General features: G+C 43.5%; 1 non-coding gene across 1 annotated transcript; it reads right to left on the bottom strand.

The window, feature by feature from the left end:
• Positions 1-6,065: 6,065 nt before the first annotated feature.
• Positions 6,066-6,139, bottom strand: TRNAD-GUC (transfer RNA aspartic acid (anticodon GUC)). Its single transcript has one exon. It is a non-coding gene; the product is annotated as a tRNA-Asp (tRNA).
• Positions 6,140-14,262: the final 8,123 nt, after the last annotated feature.

The following is a 14,262-nucleotide window of genomic DNA, read 5'->3' as shown; positions in this document are numbered from 1 at the left end:
GGCATCTGGTGGAAATTCTCTCGATCGATCAGTTTCTTCTACTCTATGCCTACTAAAAGCTTAACCATGCCCTACCACCAAGAACAGATTCTCGCCATCTATTTAGAGGAAGAACTCATTCTTCAACAAAAGAAATCGCTGCTCCTAGTCCGACAGTTCGCTCCGCACCTTAAGAGAAAGAGTTCCGGCATACTACTCTATTATGATACCGGGGGAACATCACTACTTTGAGAGTTAGGCCTTTATTCTGCTGTGCCTGGTCATGAGTATACTGCTTTCCTTAAACCTATGTAGTGAGTCGTGTAGGTGGCGTGTTGAAATTAGGACCATACATTGGGCGACTTTTCTCCTCATCGCTAGCCTGTTTCCAAGAGGGGGAAGAGAAGGTCTTGCAAGTTGGAGAGCATATGAGATTTATCCATCGCAGCATTGCATCTATCGACTGAACAAAGTAACTTTCGAAGTGGACTGGGAAGGAATGCGAATAGGTATTTCAATTGTTGGACTAAATGAATAGGCAAGGAAGGCAAGGCACTTGACTGAAAGGTCCTACCCGACTCATTCTTAGGACAGGCTTAGCTCTAGCTATCTAAAATGAAGAAATTGTACAAGGGAGAAATCCTATTTCACAAAGTAACTTCTCAAAGGTCGAAGGCGTAGTATCGATTGCTTGTGTTGGACTACCTTTATAGGATAGATCTGATATACTGTTAGGTTTTGGTTGGACTGCTTTGTACGGAATTCACTGAGATTGACTTTAGATATCGCATTTCCGGTATAGCATTTACTGTTCGAGATTTCCGGTATGTAATTGACTCGTATATAAAGAAAGAAAGTCTTTCAATTCCTAGTTCGATATTCCAGATATTCCATTAGAATGACTGATGTTGGACTAGATGACTCCCTAAGCTTTGCCGTATTGCATTAGAAAGTGGGGAATTCCATCGTCTTTGGTATGCGAATTTCAAGCTGCTACTGCTCCGATAGCTGCTTTAGAGGTTGCTTAGCCGGTATCTGACTGAACTAGCTGGTTTAGATTTCATTAGTTGAAAGTCTCGCACTATTTACACTATTTCAACAAAGACTGTGTAAAATGGATATGATATAAGGGAAGGATTGACCTGTTGGTTGACTTCTCAATTGAGAAAAGACTGGAATGAAACTGGCAATGCTCTCTTCGGTTTTCATCCGGTTGGCAATCCTATCTTCGGTCCTAGCTGAGTTCTGTCTTAGCTTTACGGCAAAGGGATAGGCTTAGCCTATTGAATGGGGAGAGCTAGGCTGCATTCACCATCGAATAACGGGGTAAAAGGCTACTTTCAGATCTCTTTCCCTGTAGTCGTACTATGACTTTCTGAGGGATTGAACTCTAGTCGTACTATTCGATATCATCTAGCAAAGAAGTCAGCTATGGGCAAGACTTGGGGCGGGCCACCAAAGCGGGTTTAGCCGGTTAGAGCTCAAGAGAATCGCTTCACGCCTTGCTTGCAAGAGCTAGACAGCAAAACCATTCCTAGCAACCATTGCTTTCGAAAGAGCAACCATTTCAGGGAACATCTACTTGAGAATTTTCTATAGTGAAAGCCTTTTTTCCAGGCAAAGACCCCACTCATAGGGTGAAGGCAGCCATCACTGGAGAATAGCTCCTAGCCTTATTCTAAGAAGGCGCATGCCATCAAACGAAAGGAAGGGCCCAAACCGTTAGGGAGCATATGTTTCCAATAGCAAGAGTCAGTCCAAGCAGCGGAACACGTTACCCATTTCAACTAGGGAAGTTTCCAAACTCAAATTCGAAATGAGATCTTCCATCTTGATTAGCATGGTAGGTAGGCATGAAAGATGAGGCAAAGAATGTTCCGCATCTCCCCGGCCAGAAGCTTTCAAGACAGGCAAAGGTAAGGGGAAAAACAGTGAAGAATGACTTTGCTAGGAGTTAGGACCTTTCATCCAATACATGTAAGGGGATTTTGATCCCAATAGAATGCTATTTTACCTAGGTAAAACCCACGTTAAGGATACCTCTTTATACCCTTTCTATTATAGGCTTAAAGCATGAGGGTGGACCCTTATTTTAGCTTGCCTATAGCAGGTATTAGAGAAGGATGACCCGCATGTGGGTGAAAAGCCTCTCTAATAGCGGAGAGTGATAGTACGATGGATAGGTCTCATCAGAGGTTCTGGCTGGTATTGCTGCTATAAGTCCGTTCGGGGAGTCCGTGGCATAAAAAAAGAAGGATTTGAGTCTGAGAAAGACTGTTTCCCCATTTTCATACGAATAGTGAGAAATCTCAGAGTTTCTCCAGTTGGGGCATAGAAAGAAGACCTGAACTCGGTGTTTCCTCAATCTGAATAGATCAATCTGGATTATAGGCCAGCAAGCCCGGAACCAGCAAGTGGGAGCCTGCTGGCAAAGAGAATGTTAGTGAGTCTTAGCCATGATCAGACGAATGGTGTCAAAGACGAGAAAGAAGAAAGAGGAAAATGAGACATTCAATCATGATTTAGCGGGGGCAGTTAGACGATGCAAGGTATGCTTCAGAAGGCCTAGTTCAATCTGAGAGGTTTCCCATGCTCTCGCTCCTTAGAAAGATTAGGTGATAGGATACGCCGACCTTTAGTTAGAAAGAGCCGGGTGACCCCCTATCAATCTGCTTTCGCCGCTAGCCTCTCCTTTGCTTTTTTAGGTTTCCCATGCCTTGAAGAGGTTAGAGAGGGATATCAAATCTGGATTGAAAGATAGGCATAGATAGTCTAATCAAGAGGATTAGGCATGAGCATACAAAATCAGTCAAATATGAGAAAGATAGATACGAAATCCGGATCAAAAAGATAGAGATATCAGAAATCCGGTATGGAATGCTAGATCAATCTGAAAGATGAGGCATGAATGCTAGAAGGCAGGGATAGGTATTCAACCAGAAACCTGAACCCTTTAAGTCGTTCCTTCTATGGGTAAGTCAAGTTCAGTTAGAAAGTCCTTCCCTCTCTGCTCATCCTTCCCCGTTCCTAGCTTAGCTCTCACTATTGAAGCTCGTACGCAATGAGCCTCTCACGTTTCACTGAGATTGCTGCTTAGTCCTTCTCAAAAGCCTAATTCGTTCGCCTATGAATAGTCAGCCGATAAAAGTAGAATTCTTTCGCCTATAGGTAGCCAAAATCCCGGAAAAAAGGAACTTGATGATGTTCTTCTCCCCTCGTGGTCTCTATCTGTAGATCCTAGACGGCGGAGACCATCTAGCTATTCATTAAGAAATGCCTGAAATGCTTGCTTTAAGCCGCGTACGAAAACCCCACATGCACCTTTCACCCCTCGAAAATACCCTGATAATGAAAGTCAGCGCCCTTCGAATGGACAATGGGGGAAGGTTTGTCTTCCATGGTAGCTAGGTAGCCCCGCATGAAGGTGACTCGCCCCCGATTGTAGGAAGCCCACTCTACAGTCTGACATGCTTTCCGTATCTAAGGTAAGGGGAATAATGCTAATCTATGTGCCAAGGAAGGTAGGCCTTTAAGGGAAGTAATTCATCCGGTAGGTACTACTAACTAGAAGAGATTGAGAAAAAGGGATTTTATCTCCCTAAGGTCGAGTCTCCTTCCTATCCTTTTCAGTCTGTTTTCACTTCCTCCATCTTTGGAATTGAATCAATAGTAGCAGAAGGAGGCAAGTAACTGATTAAGGAAAGGCATGAGTTTCATTTTCCAAGTAAGTTATGAAAAAAAGTTCTTATTAGCTTTCACCCTTTCTCCGCTTCAAAAGGAGCCGAATTTCAAGAACTTAAGACTTTTTAGACGGCCCTAAAGAAAGAAGTACAGGAGCTGAAGTCGATTCGCCAACAGAGAAGGGGGGTCGGACATGAATACGATTTGCGGACATGAAACATAATAAAGGCAGATGCCAAGAAGTGGGCAAGGAACTTCCATAGGGACTTGTAGTCTTTACTTCCTTTGGAGGCTGGGATAATAAGGGCTTCAGTTGTTGAAGAAAATGTCCCGATGAACCTTTATTCGCACTTTATGTCGCTAACCCGTGGCGGACAGAGCTAGCAGGTGACGGTAAAGGTACCTCCACATTTCGAACCTCGGGAGAGAAGGACGTTGATCGAGCTTTTCCATGCCTAGTCCCAGTTTCGGTTAAAGACCCAGAACGGGCTACAGATCTATACTAATGAAGTTTTTATGTGAGAAAGTCAAGCCAGGAAGTCCTTCTCTCATTCTGGTGCTTGTAAGATAAGACCAGTAGATGAATTAGGAAAGAGGGCCTATGCCCGGTTAAAGTGAAAGGCTGTAGTGAGAGCGACGGGGCTTACTTTCTCTTTGGTTCAGCTACTAAATAGATAAGTCATTTCTGCTCGACTATAGCCATCGGGGTGGGGATGAGGCAGAAACACTTGCCGCACGTGATAATGCCACATTAGATAGAACAGTTCCCTATCAATGGAAGCCTTCGATGAAGAAGGTAAGTAAATGCTACTTAAGAAGCACAAGCACCCTTTTTTATTCACTAAGGATGAGATGGTGCAGGAGCGGGTCGATGATGACACTGGGGAAGCCCAGTCAACCAATAGGGGGAAAAAAATTCCATTCACTTGTTTAACTGCTAAGAATAATTTTATCTTTCGACTGGGAACTGCTTACCTTTGGTGCTTTCTATTTTTTTATATAAGGTAGTAATCCCGTAGAGGCAAGGGCGAATCGAGTTAGCATCCCGCCATTCATGCCATGCCTTGTCAGCTAGGCTAGTTAGCTAATTCCTTCCAAGAAAATAGATTATGCGATGATGCGCGTAATAGATCTCTTATTAGGTTATTAAAAAGTCATTTCTAGAGGAATGGGCCATGGAAGACTAAGAGAAGAGAACCTGAAATGAAAGGTCAGATAGTGAAAGATGAACAAGAAGCCACAACTCGAAGGCTAATTCATGCTTTGCCAATGAGTGATGTTATTTTACTTAATATCCCAAGTTAGGAATAAGATCACAGCTTATCCCGCCACAAAGCGATTAAAATCTCTTTTCCATAGGCGCTAACTCTTACTTAAACAGCTTCGCTTCCTTCCCCAGATGCATGAGATGAAGGAAAGCGAGGGCGAAAGGAAGGCTTTGACTAACTCCTTCTAGGGTGTAATTCCAAGCTCTCGTATGGCTATGAGACTCACAATCAGGCGTCGCACCTTAGTAAGCTTTCAGGAAAGTCAGGACTATTTATTGCCGCATCAAGGAAAGATGAAATATTTTCTGTTAATACTCTTTATTCCCACATTTTTTGAATCCAAGAAGGAGTTCGATATCCGTCTAAAAAAAATAGAAGAGAGAAAGTCTAATTCCACATCTATTAGGGGCACTGAGTATATGGTGTAAGTCCTTGCTGTGTTAGCTAGGCCACCTGCCTGAAGCGTTGAAGATAGAAAATTATGGTTGCTTGTTGATTGATTCGGCGTAACGAGTGATAGAGATACCTTACGAGGGTTTAAGGAAAGAAGTTCGTTCAGGATGTTAAACTTTTTTCAATCGGGCTGTGGACCCATAGACATTGAGATTGATGAGACTCGGGAACGAGGTCGTCCCCTGTTCGTTGTTTTTCCTGAGAGAAAGATGGTCTCGAAGCACACTCTGGTTCGCGCCAATCCCTTCACTCCAGTAATCCATACCCGGACGTCCGCGATGGCGTAAGCACGTCGCAAGTCTGCTCACCGGTTATTGCATTAAGCACCGGTAATTCACCAAAAGCAAGAGGCTCCTAAAAATTTTAGAGTCAGATTCACGTGCAGCCTTGATCTTATTATACGATATACCACAAAATTTTCTATTCGATGGACCAGGAGGAACAATCGAAAAAAGCTCGACCAGTACGGTATCTCTTTGAATCCTGAATATGGTGATACCCCCGATTGTACCAATCTACATATGTCTATCCCCGTTACTAGTTATTGTCATTTGGATTCCTTTACTTTATTTGTCCGATGAGAAATGCGAAACGAAAGAAGGATCCTCCTGCTGGGAAATTAGATCCTACTCTTTGTCCACAGAAAATGGAGAGAGGAATTGATGTCTTTTTTGAATCCGGCGTCGGGACTGACGGGGCTCGAACCCGCAACTTCCGCCTTGACAGGGCGGTGCTCTGACCGATTGAACTACAATCCCAGGTTGGAACCTTAACCTCTTACGGTTGTCGAGAGATCTCAATCTACTACATCTACTCTAAAGGCAATGCAAAGAGTTCACGCCGGATCGAAGGCATGCTCTTAGTTAGCTTATGAGCGAAGGGTACGAGAGTTGTTCGAAAGTATTGGAGCGAAGGTTTGAAGACGCTCGACCAACGGGAGAGGAAGGAAGAAAGGCGAGGTTCGACCGTAACGTAATAAGGGAGGGTGCCTCCTTTCAGAGTGTGATTCGTCGTTTCCAATGCGGTTAATTGCTATTAGGCTTTTTAGGAAAGTTCCCCTTTTCTTATGCAGTTAGCTCGACTCCAGGTATAGCTCTGAATGGGCATGTAGCCGTAGGCAGGAACTCTTCTTTTTATCTTATTCTTTGGTCAGGCAAGTCGGCTGGTAATCCCAACCGAATAAGCAATCGAAATCGCTACAAGCAACCTATTTCATACCCTTTTCGTCGTACTTCCTCTTCTCCTTCTCTTCTTTCTCTCCCTGCCGAGCTTGTTGGAGTGCCATTGCCAAGATCTAGTGTAATTCCTTTTCCCCGGGAGCCAGTCGCACTAATGCTAGTATCAATAGGAAGATCTTTATTGCTTAGGAGATTTCTGGTTTTCTCCCCTGTAGTGTCAAAGTATTTGGCATAAAGAGCCCTCAATAACTTGCTTGTCCTGTACGCGGATAGAGGGAGTTTCAACTCGGCCTTCTACTAAGAGTGTTGCACAAATTCCCTTTCTTATCCCTTCTAGTTTAAGCCTTTCCTTCCTATGTAACCAAGTCCTCCTATGAACCTATCCCCGCCTAAAGGATAGGATAGGATAGATTACAACTATAAAGTAAAGGCTGTCTTCGAGCAAGCTCTTAGCTTTCATCGTGAGTGAGAGAGGAATTGAGGCTGATTCAACTCAAGCAGCTTGCACATGATTGTCTTGTGTAGTGTGTGATATCTTTCCTTTGTTAAGTGGAAGTGGGAACTATCTAAGATCTATTATCCATCCCTTTCTTGGGCACAGTCAAAGACCTTGCAACTAAGGGCTTCAACCGATGCCTTCAAGCTCACCTAACTTGGTTCTAGTGTTGTGACTGGCACTCTACCAAATCCATCAATTCTTGGATTGGTTGCTTCTGAGAGAGCTGCTCTTCCGACTGCTCGTATTCATCCCTTCCCCATGAGGGCAATCAGCCCCTTGCTTTCATTTGAATATTGGCCCTCGCGCATCACGGCTAGATTTGAGTCACTCATAGCTAGGGCTTTCTATTTCATCAGGACGGCTTCTCCTCTACTGAGCTCATCGCCCCTTTCTATCAGCTTCCGCTACCTGTCTGATGAGGTTTTACTATCTATAGGCATTCTTGCCCTATCTAGTCGACTCTGTTTATTCAGTAGATCTGGCCGGTTGAACGCTTTCTAGCAGCACCAAAAGCTTGGGTAGTGGGATGGGGGTGAAACCTGTTCTGGCTCTTGGTTTATGAAATCCCGATTTGAAGACTAGGGCCCTTCTTCTCTTCTTCTTGTGAGCTAGTAGCAGTTTTATCAGTTTAGATAGTTAGGGAGTCTTCCATTGAAATGAAAGTTTAAAAAGGCAAGCTGGGGAAGACAAGTTAGCGCTCTCCTCTTCTGGCTAGTTAGTTTGAAAGCAGCAGTCCTTTACTTAGGCAAGCTAGCCAGTTAAGTTATATGAGTAATTGAGTAATAAAGGAAGAATTACACTCAAACAAATGTGAGAGGTTATGTAATAGGGTAGGCAGGAATTGTCATTTGAGTGCTTTACGAAGGGTCTTTTTAATTCCTTCAACAACTCAAGCAACGCTCATAGAGTCTTGTTGAGCAGCTGAATAGCCTTCTCCTATCTTAATTGAATAGTTTCCCCTTCGTAATATCTTTACTCAAAAGAAAAGAGCTCCCACCGCCGATTGTAGATTGAAGTGAGTACCTCCTCTTGTCGACTCTGAACGAATGCTAGCATGGTGCGGGGCAGTCGGATTCTATTCCCTCTCAGAGGCCATAAAATTAGAGTCCTCGGGGAAGCCTTCTCTATTCACTTCTTACCCGAAAAGAGGGAATCGAAGCACTATAGCTCCGCTCAAACGTCCCTTTATTCGGGGTTCACATGTGCTTTTCGATACTGTACGGGTGACTTAACACCAACCAAGTTCAAGTTTTTCAACCCTTAGCACTAATATGTACTAAGGCTAAGGAGAAAGAAAGTGATTTGTTGCATCTTTTCTTATCTTGAAAAAGTCTTAAAAAGAAGAGATTTCTCTGTTATGTTAAATAAACGAGTTTGCTTCTTTATTCTTAGTTTACTCTTAGTAGATTCATTGAATAACTTCTAGTCTTTTTCTATTCTATTTTTATATAAAAGAGTTCCAAGTACCATAGCATTGCTAGTTCAGACTAAGATTATAAAACCTTCAATATAGTTGAATCGTTAGATGAATGTTCCCGGTATTGACAATCTTTCATAGGAAGAGCTGTCATCTCTATCTTCCATCATCCATTCCCTGTAATCAGTCCTAGGATCCAAGGCACTAATGCTAAGGCTCAGATTCATACCCAGAAGAGACTAGACTGCTATTAAGCGGTTAAGGTAGAAGATCTCAAATCATTAGCTTCGGTGAACAAGATCAAATAGCTCCTCTTTCAGGTTATAAACTAGAACTTGCACGAGGTATCAAATGTATCAACACTTGATTTCACCAACAAATATGTATAGTTGTAGATTCCGCGAATCTTTTATGTTCTACCCAATAGGCCCCGCTTGCCCAAGCCCAAAGGCCAGTTTGAAGAAGGTCCGTGAAAAGTAAACGAAACTGCCGTGTTCTAAGGGCCGGGACAGGCTAGGCAATTAACCCCAGAGAACCAAGGAATGGAAGCAGAAGAAGCATTATAAGCTGACGGCTTTACTCATCCTTGGTTGCTGCCTCGTCGCCGAAGCGAGTAGAGAGAACATAAGAGTATATCACACTCACTTCATCTAAATCATTTTTTTAACAAAAAAATCTAAAATAAAGAAAGATTCCCTGCTGTCTATCTGTCCCGCCATAGGTTTTTCTAAGGCTCAAAGTCCAGAGTTCTTTGACGCTCATGGACGGTCTGTGAAGGGTCTGGGAGGTTACCAATACCGAGCCCCTTCCTGCCCGAGGCTGTTCCATACCCCGGAAAAATGAGTGGTACAGATTCCTTCCAATAGGAGAGGTTCTTAGTTCTCAACCACCACCGGTAGTAAATTCCTAGAGATAGAACCAGATCGTACAACTTTCACATTCAAGCAAAAGGAATGAGATTAACATCCCTACTTCTTTGGTTTAAAGTCTCTACTCGGGAAGTCAGGCGAAGGAAAAAGACCCTTTGGCTTGAGGTGGTGAGTAGAAAGGGGTCGATTATCTATCTATGACGCATCAAATCGACTGAGATCAAGAAATCCTGAGTAACGAGATCTATTCTTCACACGAATCAACGAACGACTCGTCAGATTCGAACTGACATAGGTTTTTGACCTATCTTCTACCAAAAAGGAGCCGCTTTGGTGACGCGGTTCGGGCGGGGGGGGCCTGACATCCGCGGGTTCCATGTCAAGAGAGAAGGACGGGACGGGAGAGGCATTTTCGGGGACTAGCAGCTGTTCTAGATGTGGACACCTTTTAGGATTGTTTACATGTTTTGCGTGAGTGTCACTTTGCTAAATTGATCTGGAACATCTTTATTCCCACTGAGCATCAAAGTGCCTTCTACTCCTTGGCATTCACGGATTGGTTATGCAGCAATGCTTCTTGTAAAGATCTTAAGTTTGGTTTTGATTGCCAGTGGCGTACGACCTTATGTGCGATAGCATGGAATATTTGGGTTTGGAGGTGTCGAGCTGTTTTTGATGGAGACTTTATTCTCCCTCATGATCCTAACCGGAGGATTGCTAACGATGTTTAAATTGCTGTCTCTGCTTTCTATTCGAAGAAAACGGAGCCAAGTATGCAGGTAACCAAGTTTCTTGCTTGGGAATTTCCTTCCGTTCAAATAAAAAAAAAATAGGGATGGTGCTTCTAAGAGGAACAAAGACTTGCATGGTGCTGCCACGGGACATTCGTCGGGGTGCTGGTGGCCTTCCCCGAGACTGTTCAGGAACATCTTGATGTGGGTATACCTGAAAAATTCCTCAACCTTCGCCCAGAAATGAAAGAACTTAAAGGGTATATTGACCTTTCTAAACTAAATGCTAGATCTAACAATACAAGGGCAATGATCAGAAATGCCTCTAGGCAAAAATGCCGCTTCAGTAATAGCCTATCTTTTCTCTAGCCTGGAGCCGGCACTCCTAAACCTAAAGCAGTTAGCAAGCAGTTAACCATCTTTCTCAATATCCTCTACGCCTACTTCTCTTCCGAATCCAAGACTTGTTTCAAACTTTAAAGCAGTCAATCAAGCAGCACTTACCGCTATTCCATATATAGCATAGAGCTCTTACACAGCGCCTAATAGGCTAGCTGAACTATAAAGGCTGGATTTCCCCGATGGAGAGGCAACCAAAAGGCTGTGCTCAGTCTTTTCAGAATCGGATTGGACTGGAGAAAAGAAAGCAATTCATGCAGAATCGGACTGGAGAATGCGATTCATGCAGAATCGGATTGGACTGGAGAATGCCATTAATTGCTATATGAAGTGGAATAGCCAGATGCGAACTGGTGTTACCAGCACAGGATGCAAATAGGTTGCCCAGACGAGGTCTTTCATCCACTAGTACGAGGAAGGTTAAGGAGCTAGGTGCTTTAAGGCTAGCGGAAGGATGTTCTTCCCAAGAGTGGTACTCAGAAGAAGAAAAGGTTGTTGTTCCCGCAGCACTCATTGATACTGAAAAGTGGTCGTGAAAGGAGACTGCTTTTGCTTTGAATGCTTACCCAAGCTCTTGGACAGACTCGGCTGTGAACAAATCCTCTCTTAGAGAATCGACCGTTCACTCATGCTTTGGACGAGAGAAAGTCTGATTAGTCTTCCGCTTGAACGGTGATATCTATAATAAAGAATACCTGTCTCAAGGTAAACAGGAGTTCCCGGCTCAAGCTAAATGATACCGGCGCAAGGTAAGTAAATTCTTTAGTTTAGGGAAGGATCCCAAGTGCCATCGATTTAGCTCTTGGAAGAAGGGAAATTCAATTTTGAAGAGTGGGCATAAATAAGAGATCTTCTCTCTTTCCCGTGCTTTAGGAAGCGAGTGACTCCCGGTCTTATTTAAAGAGAGTGAAATGAGCCAGTAGCTCTGGGAAAGAAGGAAGAGAAAGGGAAGGAATCACTATAGTTACTCAAAAAAAAGGTTCGGAATCGAATCCGCTCAAGCTGTGAACAAAGAAGAAGCTCTTGCCACTGTCGGTCTAAGCGCAGTTGGAGGAAGGGGAGATGGGATGAGTGAGGGTTCAATTCTTTTCCGGAAAGAAAGGTAAGGTGCGGAGCGGCAATCAAGATGGCAAGGAAAGTAATTGATAGAAAGATTGCTACTAACGCTTCGCTAATGAGAGTTGGGAGTTGGCTTACGTTCCTCTGTTAAATAGCTCCGATTCTATCCGAATAAGGGAGAAATAGAAAGAACTGGGTAAGGCTGAACTCTTCTTTTCTGGTAGTTGTAATGCTAAAGTATATTTTTCCTCGGTAAGCATTATCCGTGAAATGACTCATTTCCATTACTGTTTTCACTCCAAAAGAAAGAGAAAGACTCGGGGAAGGGCGGACTGGCGGGAAGGGTGGTACTAAATTGAATTGAGTCCCGATATCCTTCGAAAGTACCTTTTGATAACCTTTTCTCATGCAGAACAGAGAAAGGTTAGTCAGACTGAGGGCGGAAAAAGAAGACGTTTTACTTTTTTTTTGTTTCATATGCTCTTGCGATGCGTACCTGATACAGAGAAATCTTTGCCGCAGCACGAAGCCGTAGTTCATCCAAAGACTACAATTCCATACGTGACAGACAGAATTCAGGAAAGCTTTAAAGGTAACAAGGTAGTTATGAAGTCAACAGAGATGCGCGGGTTCCATTCCCTCTGTCCGGAGGGCTTTCGCTTTATATAGAAGCCCCTCAGCACCCGTACAATCAAAAAAATGGAAATTGAATTCAGTGATTGAGATAGCGACAAGTTAAAGCTGAGAGGACGCACCCATTCCCGAAATCCACTTTAATGAAAGCCTTTTCGAAGGCGCGAAAGTTCGCATTTTATCTTTTCTTCAAGCTTTCGCTTGTATTTTCATAGACTAAGTTTAGTAATCACTCTCTAGTAAAGGCACTCGATTAGCTGGAAAAAGCGCTCTTCTTTCCATTTTATGTGATTTGAAGATAGATATAGATAGAACTCGATCGAACTAAATGCTTTTCGTCTTATCGTATATAAGAGAAAGGTTGCTTTTAGGAGTGACCTTTCTCGATTTCAACAAAACAAGCCGATGGTGATCTCACTTTCGAAAGAGAATAGAAAGCGTACCGACTCTGACTGCTATCTACGATGCGATCAGGGGGGAATAGCGCAAGGGCTTAAGTCATCGATTCAAATCCTATCTTTTTTTCGGTATGCCGCTCCGCGAGCAAGGAGCGAATGACAAAGATATATAATAAAATCATGGCTTCCTTTTTGGTTTCATTTTAAGTCCTTCTTATTTTTACTATTTTAGCAACTTTGCTAGAAGTAAAGCTTCTCAAGTGGTGTTTTCAATTCTTTTATTATTTAGTGTTCGATTTAGACTTAAACATCCACGATGATCTCCTGTTATTACTTGTCTTGGTTTTGGTTTTCGTCTCACGGATCTTGGTTCGCGCTTTATGGCATTTCCACTATAATAAGTGTAGGAATTCATGGGTACCTGGGATCACTTGGACCATTTCCACTCTGTGTTGTCTTCTTGACCTTTGCTCTGAGTGGTTGGTCGAACACGCAGAATGTGCAGGAGAGGAGGGTTCCTCAAATGCCCAACTCGATTTGGACTTAACTCTGCGTCCGCCGGGACCAACAGCAGAGGAAATAGAAAGGGAGCTTTCCTCTTTTCTTTCTTCCTTTGGAAATAGGGGAGTGACCTCAAGTGTACTCCAAAATACTAAGATTAAGCTACAATTGGATGTCGCGTCCCCCGCGAAGCTTTTGAAGATCCGGGAACTTCTGCGGGATCTCCAAAGCAGACCGGTTCCTGCTTTCCAAGCGAGAGATGCTTTATTGAAAGCTCTCGCCCGACGGGAGAGGGACCAGACGCGTGATCCATGAGGTTGGCCGCCCAGCGTCGGCTCTACGAACTAACAAGGGGTCGGTCGCGAGAGAGAGAAGGGGTGGTCCGGCGGGTAGGGGGGGCTCGTCAGGGGGAGCAAATCGATAAGTCCTTCGAAAGATAGGGCTTCCCGGAGAATTTGGTGTCTTTCTATTTGGAAACAAAGGACCATAAGTCTAATTAGACACTTCGTCTTTATTGTTCCACTAGCTAGGATAAAATTATAAGATGTCCCTTGCATTATTACAACCTTCTTTTTTGATGTCAAAGACCAGAAGCTACGCGAAAATTTTCATTGGATCTCGGTTGTTCTTAACAGCGATGGCTATTCATTTAAGTCTTCGGGTAGCACCACTAGACCTTCAACAAGGTGGAAATTCTCGTATTCCTTATGTACACGTTCCTGCGGCTCGGATGAGTATTCTTGTTTATATCGCTACGGCTATAAACACGTTCTTGTTCCTATTAACAAAACATCCCCTCTTTCTTCGCTCTTTCGGAACCGGTATAGAAATGGGTGCTTTTTCTACGTTGTTTACCTTAGTTACTGGGGGGTTTCGGGGAAGACCTATGTGGGGCACCTTTTGGGTGTGGGATGCTCGTTTAACCTCTGTATTAATCTCGTTCCTTATTTACATGGGTGCACTGCGTTTTCAAAAGCTTCCTATCGAACCGGCTCCTATTTCAATCCGTGCTGGACCGATCGATATACCAATAATCAAGTCTTCAGTCAACTGGTGGAATACATCGCATCAACCTGGGAGCATTAGCCGATATGGTACATCAATACATGTTCCTATGCCCATTCCAATCTTGTCTAACTTTGCTAACTCCCCCTTCTCAACCCGTATCTTGTTCGTTCTGGAAACACGTCTTCTTAT

Source organism: Lactuca serriola, chromosome 1 (assembly GCF_051521515.1).
Source record: "Lactuca serriola cultivar US96UC23 chromosome 1, Lser_US96UC23_V15, whole genome shotgun sequence".
Classification (NCBI taxonomy): Eukaryota; Viridiplantae; Streptophyta; class Magnoliopsida; order Asterales; family Asteraceae; genus Lactuca; species Lactuca serriola.
The sequence above is the reverse complement of the archived record's forward strand: the minus strand, read 5'-3'. Positions and strand labels throughout refer to the sequence as shown.